The 9,929-nt window shown below is 36.9% G+C and overlaps 1 long non-coding RNA gene across 2 annotated transcripts; it reads right to left on the bottom strand.

Moving 5' to 3' along the window:
* Positions 1-1,760: 1,760 nt before the first annotated feature.
* Positions 1,761-4,442, bottom strand: LOC149395163 (uncharacterized). Of its 2 annotated transcripts, none has more exons than XR_016297301.1 (4): positions 4,285-4,442; positions 3,755-3,811; positions 3,057-3,122; positions 1,761-2,036 (listed from the first exon to the last, which is right to left on the bottom strand). It is a non-coding gene; the product is annotated as an uncharacterized LOC149395163 (long non-coding RNA). The 2 variants fall into 2 exon arrangements; XR_016297302.1 differs by lacking the exon at positions 1,761-2,036 and adding an exon at positions 2,366-2,463.
* Positions 4,443-9,929: the final 5,487 nt, after the last annotated feature.

The raw sequence follows: 9,929 nt of genomic DNA, 5'->3' as shown, positions 1-9,929 counted from the left end.
TTAAAAACCAATATGAGCTAGAAGTTTACTAACCTTTCTTGAAGCTTGAACTTTGAAGAAGCTTGTGGAAAGTTTGCAACGCTCGTCTCCCCTCGCAGCACGTCTCTCTTTCTTTCCTCGGCACCTCGAGCAACCACGAAAGTTTCTATCACTAAATCACTCGAAAAGAAGGAATCAGTGAGTGGGCACTTTTAAACACTACGACTTAAGAACAAGTCTCGAAGTCGCAGAGCTAAACACTAGGTCGAGTGAGGACCTAGGTGCCAAGACAAGAAAAAATCGAAAATAAACTAGAGAGAGAGAGAGAGAGGATTTTCGGCCAAGTTCTAGAGAGAGAGTCTCTCAATCTCTTAAACTTAGGATGAATGAAAAGTGAGGAATGGGGCTCCTATTTATAGGAGAGGTTTTACCTTCAATAAGGTACTTTCCTCTTCTATAGAATATCACATATTCATGAGCAAAAATCCCTTATTTCCCATTCCATGTTGGGCGCCCAAGGCTGCCTCCTAGAGGCTTGGATTTGTTTCCTTTTTTGTTCCTTGGCTTGCCCTTTTCTCACTTGGCCGAAATTCCACATGCATGTGTGGGAAATTTGTTTCCTCTTTTTCTTTTGGCAAGTATCTAAATACATTTATGCACAAAATAAACTCTCCTATTTCTCTATAGGGTAGGCTCCCATAATCTTCTAGAAAAGGCTTCTAGAATTTTCTTCACTTGTTCATGACAACATAAGAAAAGACCCATTTAGAATTTTCAATAAAATTCTTATGAAATGAAATTAATTCACAAGGCCCAATGATCAAGTCATGGCCGAGTGACATTAAGTCATCAAATGAACTTGTCAAAAAATTTATTGACATTCATTTCATCCTTTGTCTCAAAAGACAAAAATACCCTTTTGACTATTTTCGTTCTTGTTTTGACTTAGCTTCCAGTTTAACTATTCCTATCGATGTGATTCGTGACAGTGACCTCATGGACCCAAATGAACAAAGCTTTAGCTAAACACTTGGACTCAAAAGTTCACAAACCTTTTCCAAGTTTAGCTTAATGCACTACTACATAAAGCACATTTTAAGACATCAAAATGGTGACTTAAAATACATTCCGAGTCGTACCAGAAAACGACCTCTAGGTGAGTGACTTAAAAAGTCTATAGTTTTCAAGACGTTTTTCAAATGTCTTCAAATCACCTAAAAAAATGACTTAATATTTGAATAGAATGACTTAGAAAAGTGTCCACGTAGACAAAGAAATGCTGACGTGGAGGGGTCTTTAAAGACATTTTTTATATGTCTTTATAGAATTTTAAAAAAAGACTTTAATCTCTTTATAAAACGACTTGAAATGGTTCCACGTCATCAATAAAAGATGACGTGGACAAGTTATGAAGACGTTTTATAAGAGTCTTTATAATTCTTTAAAAAACGACGTAATAAACGCTGACATAATCAATGTTGCTGACATGTACTCATTTTTAAGACATTTTTTATGTCTTAATTGCATATCGCTGACGTGGAATTATATTAAGAAGACGTTATTATTATTATTTTTAATAAAGAAGACGTTATTTTTAAATGGGTGCAATTTAGAAGACGTTTTTATTAGTCAATTTGGGATGCTGACGTGGATGCGTCAATTTATTAATTTTGAGAAATTTAAATATTTTCATAATATATTTAATACCTGATCATGTTTTCATAATATTTTTTATACCTTATCTATAATTACAAATAGCATAACAAAAAAAAATCATTTATAGTCTCAAATTGGCATCAACAATCCAAAATGCAATATATTAATCCAAAGTGCAATAATGCAATACAGCATAAATGTAGTGACAACAAAAACAACTATAGTATTGGATTCAAATGGAAATAGTGTAAAAAAGAGCATGCCTTGGGAAGAAGCTGCATTCATTTTTCTTGCATAACTTCTAGTTAGACTTTAAGTTGTAATCCTTCAATTACACATTCCGCCCAAATAGCTCTAACTTCGTTGATTTCAGCAGCCGTATATAATGATCTTTTATCAAACTACATTTTCAAAATAACAAAAAGAGGTCAGGAAAGATTATATCAATAATAATACATACAAACCAAATATATAACTGAAAAAGGGAAGATTATTGGCAATCTTATTGTATAACTATTAGAAACCTGGTAGAAACTAGCTAATTTCATTTTTATTTATGGTAGATACCTGTATGAAAGAAATCACATTTTTTAACGGTACCTCTGAGATAGACTAGCACTCAAATATACCTGGTAGTGCACTGAAGTGCAGAATATGTGCGTAAGTGCAGCTTAATATATATATATATATATATATATACACACACACACACACATATACACTTAAATGTGAATCAACAACAGTGTAAAAGTCACGTGCAGTTATAAGGTCATGCTTGAATCTCAGTACATAAAAGCCACATTCGAAAGTCGATGGTTGTCTTGGGCTCTAAAATGAAAGCAAAAAAAATGTTAAAAAACTTGCAGACATATTACAAGAGTGGGAGAAAGTTAATTTGTAATGAAGGAAGTTGATGCTGACATGTGGCATTTATGAACAGGTGTCATCAAGTATGATAGATTTGGTGGCTAAAAAAACATTATCGTTTGTAATATGAAGTGGAAAACTACATATAATGGTAATTGTAATGCTCATTATGACTTTTCACTAACACCTAGTAATATATATATTATAAGAAGTTTCCATTTAGCAATTCTTGTCTTGACATTTTCTAAAGTAAAGAAAAACAGTTATATAATTAGCTGTGTGATATACTGCATTAAGCTCTAACTTTCATAAAGATTCAGCCTTTAACGTGACTAAATAAAGGCTTACGATTGAACTGTTGCTATTTTTTCCGTATAGCTAAAGGTATATATGTATCAGATTCATCATTATGACTTTCTCATGGACATTCCAAACAGAATCAACCTTTTAAATTGTTATCCCTCAAGTCATTTCAATAGATACTGGAGCTTAACAATAAAGCCAGACTTAAGTTGAGAAATCCTAACTTAAAAGCCTATCATCAGCCAACTCACCTTTCCGTCAAACAATGATGCATCGTACAGCCTCTCCGAGCAAAGATTGTACACTTTATACTTCCCCTGTACATGTCAAAAGCAAGTTAAGGATGCAGCAATGTACATAACAAATTCTTTACAGATTTGGCACAAAAAATATTATTTAAGTTAACCATCTTGACACAAATGATAAACAACGGAATTTTGTGATCCGATTTCACATTCTCTGAAATTTTCTAGTAGATTGAACCAGCTAATTCACTAAGCAAGTACAAGAGAAGTTTGACGGTTCAGTATTTCCTTAGACATTCGGACACAGAGATGACATGTTCAAAAATATAGGCAACATATCATCTGTGATGAATTAATTCATAACCAAGGCTGATGTATGGGGGCTCATAGACCATAAATAAATAAATTATGATGGGAAAAAGAAAAGGGTGATTATGATTGAAAGACTAAACATGAAATATATCATCAATAATCATCACAAGAAACCTTTGAACAAAAAAGACTGATTAGTAAGATATAAAAAAGCACACCCCATTTCACAGGCATCTTGAAAGTCATATGTTTTCCATTAATATGATATCAACAAAAAGGAACTATTACCATATGATGAGTTTCAAAAAATTTAATGACTTCTTCCATTTCACAGGGATCTTGAAAGTCATATGTTTTTCATTAATATGATATCAACAAAAAGGAGCTATTACCTTGTGATGAGTTTCAAAAAATTTAATGACATCTTCTATGTGGTTTCTGTAAACCCCCTGCACAACACATTTCAATTTTATATATTACAAAAGGGTAAAAAACTAAACATACAAAAGGAGAAGAAGGATCTTTTCATGCTAACCTCAACATATCCAAAAAAACCCAGAACTCATATTCCCAGCAGGGAAGCCCATAGCAATAATTTCAAAAGTCGCATATAATATATTACATGTATATACATACATACGGAGTTGGTAATTTTTTTTACAATTGTGCAACTACTGAGGATATATAATAAAATGGAAAAGGAGACAGACTTGACATCACCATCATTGATTTTTATTTAGAAATTTTTATACAAAATAATAGTGCTTTGATAAGTAATTCACGATCATGCAACACTAATTGGAAATATATATAGCTAGATAGTCATAGACTTTTTTCTATATGTGAATCAATGTATTCAAGATACAAACCAGTAAAGTGGCTAATAGTAAGAAAAAAAATGTAAGTCAAACTATACCCATACCTGATACCGTCTTTTGTTCTGAGAAACAGCCTTCACTGCACTCTTCGAAGAGTCAACTATTCTCTTTGTAATGGTTCCAAATAAACCAGGTTGTACATCTGCTGATGACCCATCTGAAACCTCGGTTGGAGAAGGAGCTTTCGGAGACAAACGGAGTCCTAACCCACTAGTTTTTTTTTTAAAGAAACTCGGGTCTTTTATTGAGAAAATCGTCTTAGCCGAAGAAAAAACATTACAGACCCGAAAATCTCCAAAAGAAAACTGACCCCTACGCAGAGGGTTAAAGAACAAAATAATAAAAGAGGAACATGGACAAAATAATAAAAGCGATACTCAAATGAGTCAACTATATGCGAAAGAACTTTAATCAGTCCACATTAAACAATTTGGCACCAAGTCTGAAATTAGTGGGCACACATATACGACCAAAGAAGATAAAATAAAAAGCCAGAAACAAAGACTGATTCATCACAGAGTCAAATACAGAAGATAAAAAAAAAACAGCCAGAAACCGTCAAGTATAGATATATACTAACCGCTGGAATCAGCAAATGTCGGCGAAAGAGAAACAGTGTCTGCACATACTCGACGAACAATGGGAAGGACTGAAAAAAATCATGAAGGACGGGGGCACAGTGAAGGCAGAGAACGTGGAAAACTGTTTCAGAACAAAAAAAAAATAGTAGGTTTCCTTTTTTTTTCTCTATTTTCTGAAAGACTAATAATAATAAAAAATTGAATATATATATATATATATATATATATATATATATATATATATGAGTTTTAAAGGAAACTAATTACGTTAATAAAAAAAAGGAACGTCCTACAAAACCATCTTCAGAGAAAAAAAAGGAAACTGACTTTTTAAAAAAAAAAAAAAAAAAAGGAAACTGACTTACGTGGGTATATTAACAACACGTCCGAATTGTAATCTTCTATGTAAATCGTTTTCATCAGAGTAAATAAAATAAAAGGTGATCAACTTCAAATGCATCAGAAGAATAAGTTTACCTCTTTACTCTTCTATTACGTTTGCTCAGTCAAACCTAGTTACTCCTGCCCTGGTTTTCTTAAACAGAAATTGGAAAATGGATTTGCAGGTCAGTGAATATTTTTGTTGAAGAAATAAAGAAGGGTATGATTGAATAAAAAAAACGTGTCAAATGGGCATGGGATAAAAATACAATTCTCTTTTTTAGGAAACAAACCTCTGAGTCTAGAAGAAACGTTGTTTTTTGTCTCAGACATTTTGTCGAGCACCTAGAGGATTCCATCGGATCACCATCCTGACCGCCCAATCCTGACCGGAAATTACCTCGCCTGGATCACCATCGGATGGTCATTGATTTGCTGCACCAAAAAAAACAAGTAATACAGATCATACAGGGCATACATAGAATAAATAGCAGAGTCTGCGCCGAGGGCCCCTAGTTCCGCCGCAGTCGAGACATATTGACCCCGAAGAGCCTCAGCCGCTTGGCAGTGGCCTTGGGAAGATGGTGCTGTGGCGGCACGGGCACGGAATCGAAGACGACGGCCTGGGGCAGGGGCGGAAGGTAAAAGACGTGGCCCAGGTGAGGAGTCGGGGGGGCGTAGGCTTGCCTGTAGGGGTGGTGGTGGTGGTAGGGAGGAGGCGGAAGCGAGTATGGCGGGGGAGGGGGGTGGCGGCGGCAGTCGATGAAGAGGTGGTTGTCAGGGAGGGAGCGGTGGAAGGAGACGACGTCGCCGGCGTCGAGCTTCTTGTCCTTGACGAAGCGGGACCAGCCTTTGGTCATGACGTAGCTCTGAGAGCTGTTCCAGTAGGGGTAGCGGAAGCGCCACTGCTTCCCGGCCGAGTCCTCGAAGCTCAAAAGCAGGCCCTTCTCGTTCGACGACGCGTCCAAAGGGAAGTGCTTCTCCGCGTACTGCTTCGGTATCACCAGCCTGTTCAGCTTCCCCACATCGCTCGCCTCACCACCTTGTCGAACATGTGCTCTCTCTCCGACGGCGCTTTCGTCACCAGCTCCAGCTTCGTCTCCAATTCCATCTCCTAGCCTCTTTCTTTTCAAGGGCGTGAGGGTCATGAAGAGATTGGAGGAGAATTGTTTTTTTTTTGTTACAACGACAGGATAGGATGTGTGTTTAAGCAAAACTGTCGTTTTTAAAAGTAAAGCAACCTATATTACGAAATAGCTTTTAGAATGGATACAATTGCTATGAATCAAAGTTTTGCTTTTAATAATTTTGACCTTGTTTTTATATGTAACAGCTTACTGATATCATGTGGAATTATTTTTCATTGCCACGTGAGATTTATTTGTCTACGTGGAAAGTACAAATAATTTACAAATAAATTAAAAAATAATATATAAAAATAATTGTAAAATTATTTCTATAAATATTACAAGACGTTTATTGAATGACTTAAATGATATGATTTAATTTATTAAGTCATTTAATAAATAACTTCAAGTAAATTATGAAGTCATTCTTTAAACATCTTAAAAATATATACGCATTTCAAGTCATTTTTTAAATGACTCAAAATATTTTTTATATATCTTTTGAAGACATTATTTTATTGACTTCAAAAGTTTATTTGAGACGTTTTTTAAATGACTTGAAAATCCAAACGGAAATTTAGATTATTAAAGTCGTGCATTTTAGAGAACGTCTTAAATCTCATGTCTTCTAATGTGCTTTATGTAGTAGTGATGCCAACTGACTCCACTAAAGAGCTGACACTGAAAATCTCTCGGTTCAAATGAATTTATTTTCTACTCAAGAATTCGACCTAATTATGATGAGCGGATCCACTGAATATTATCTATGTTTACCCTTCATGAATGTCATCAGCTAGTCGGGATTTACTAAATTACCATTTTACCCTTCTAGCTGTTATTTCCTCAACTCCTTTGTCGCTTGTGAATAAGTTAGAAACAATGTATTGACGAGGAGCTAACAAGTCACATTATTTCATCCAAAAGAGTCAGGACTCAATTTGGACACTGGCCAGTTCATTTATTCACACTCCAAGGAACAAAGCATGAGGTGACATATATTGCATTTCAGCAATCTTGTACATGAATTCCATATCTATGAGAACTTCACAAAGTTACTCATGACAGACTCACAACTTAGTACTTCACCAATAGGCCTTGTTCGGAATCACATAGTGAGTCCGAACTTTGACTTTCTCAAATGAGAATACTAAGGTGTGAAATGGCATGTCTCATTTCAGGATTAAGGTAAGCATGATGCAATTCATACATAGTGACTTCGAGACATAAGAGGTTAAATGGTTTGTTCTTATATTGTCTCTAGAAGTGCACTGGTCAATTCAGTACCTTCGGAAGATACCTAGAAGAACTATAGAGTCTCTAACTCTCAATGCCTCATAAGCAGACATCATAGATTCTTCTAACAATCATACTGAGGTCAATAGTCCTTTGACCCTAAGATTGCGAATATATCGTTTTAAGCAAACTACGAAGAGTTTGTTCATGCAAATCTACATTTGTCTCTTCGTAAGTTGTTAAGTTTGTTTATGGACTAAAAGACTAAGGTTTTATCATAAAGCTTCAAACAAAGAAAGAATGAATGAACGTTTCAACTTTATTAATGAATAGATAGGCAATTACAAGCAAGAGTCTTCATGAGACTTTATTACATCAAATGTACAAAATAAAGACTACAACTCTTCTTGTGGGCACCATTGACAACAAACTCCCACTTGACTCAAAGAAGGTGTGTGTAGTCCTTCATGCCTAATCCCTCACGATGTTGGTCGAAGACCTTGTTCGCTAGGGCCTTGGTGAATGGATCTGCGAGGTTGTCCACTGTTGAGATCTTCTTCACTTCCACGTCTCCGCGCTGCACGATCTCTCGAATCAAATGGTATTTCCTCTCAATATGCTTAGAGCGCTTATGGCTTCTAGGTTCCTTTGAGTTAGCGACAGCCCCACTATTATCACAATAAAGGGTCATGAGCTCGTCGACGTTTGGAACAACTTCCAAATACTTAAGGAACTTTCTAAGCCATACAGCCTCTTTGGATGCTTCACAAGCAGCCACATATTCTTCTTCCATTGTGGAGTCAGCAATGCAAGATTGCTTAATACTTCTCCACACAACAGCTCCACCATTAAGGATGAACACAGATCCCGAAGTGGATTTCCTGGAATCCTTATCCGCTTGAAAATCGGAGTCGGTATATCCCGTCATAGTCAGGTCAGTACCTGAGTATGTAAGCATCAAGTTCCTAGTTCTTCGAAGATACTTAAGAACATGCTTAACAACAATCCAGTGCTCGGGTCCAGGGTTAGATTGGAAACGACTAACTACGCCAACGGCGAAACAGATGTCAGGTCTAGTGCAAAGCATAGCATACATAAGGCTTCCTACGGCAGACGCGTAAGGAATTCTCCTCATGTCTTCAATCTCTTGTGCAGTCTTGGGAGACTGGTCCTTAGAGAGTGAAACTCCATGCCTAAAGGGTGTTTGACCCCTCTTGCAGTCTTGCATCGAGAAGCGATCCATCACCTTATCAATATAAGATGCTTGAGAGAGCGACAGGGTCCGGTTTTTCCTATCTCGAAAGATTTGGATTCCCAGAATGTATGCGGCTTCTCCTAGATCCTGCATATCGAATTGCTTTGCTAGCCAGACCTTAACCTCAAATAACTTACCCACGTCATTACCAATGAGAAGTATGTCATCGACATATAGTACCAGAAACACAACTTTACCTTCGTGTATTAACTTGTAAACACAAGGCTCATCTATTGACTGTTCAAAGCCAAAGCTCTTTACAGTTTCATCGAATCTAATATTCCATGACCTAGATGCTTGCTTTAGTCCATAAATGGATTTAAGCAACTCACAAACCTTGGTCTCTTGACCTTTATCCACGAAACCGTCTGGTTGAGCCATGTAAATGCGCTCGTAAAGATTGCCATTCAGAAAGGCTGTCTTGACATCCATTTGCCAGATCTCATAGTCGAGAGCTGCAGCTATGGATAGGAGTATGCGGATGGATGTAAGCATCGCGACTGGAGAGAAGGTTTCTTCATAGTCAATCCCTTCTTGTTGGGTATAACCCTTCGCCACAAGTCGTGCTTTGAACGTCTCGACGTTCCCATCAGGACCCATTTTCTTCTTGTATATCCACTTACACCCTACGGGTTTAATCCCTTCAGGAAGGTCTACAAGTTTCCAGACATTGTTGACATACATCGAGTGCATTTCAACTTTCATGGCGTCAAGCCAAAGGTTTGATTCAGAACAAGCCATCGCTTGGCTATAGGAAACAGGGTCATCCATGTCGGAGACGGCTACAAGAGAGTCTCCATAAGACATGTACCTGTCAGGCTTTTGAGTAGCCCTCCCACTACGTCTAAGTACTACTTGACGAGATTCTGATTAGTTAGGTTGTGTTTCAGTTGGGGTAAGAACAGTTCGTACAGATGAGGTAGAAGCTTCCTCACCCAAATTTTCTTCAAGCACAATTTTGCTTCTAGGTTTCGCATCCTTCATAAAGTCCTCCTCAAGGAAACGAGCATTCGTGCTAACGAAAGTCTTATCGTCCTCGGGACTATAGAAAGTAAAACCTTTGGTTTCCTTCGGATATCCTACAAACAGGCACAATTCTGACCTACTAGCCA

This window comes from Urtica dioica, chromosome 5 (genome assembly GCF_054948205.1).
Source record: "Urtica dioica subsp. dioica isolate 48M chromosome 5, U.dioica_male_clone48M_v1_H2, whole genome shotgun sequence".
Lineage (NCBI taxonomy): Eukaryota > Viridiplantae > Streptophyta > Magnoliopsida > Rosales > Urticaceae > Urtica > Urtica dioica.
The sequence above is the reverse complement of the archived record's forward strand: the minus strand, read 5'-3'. Positions and strand labels throughout refer to the sequence as shown.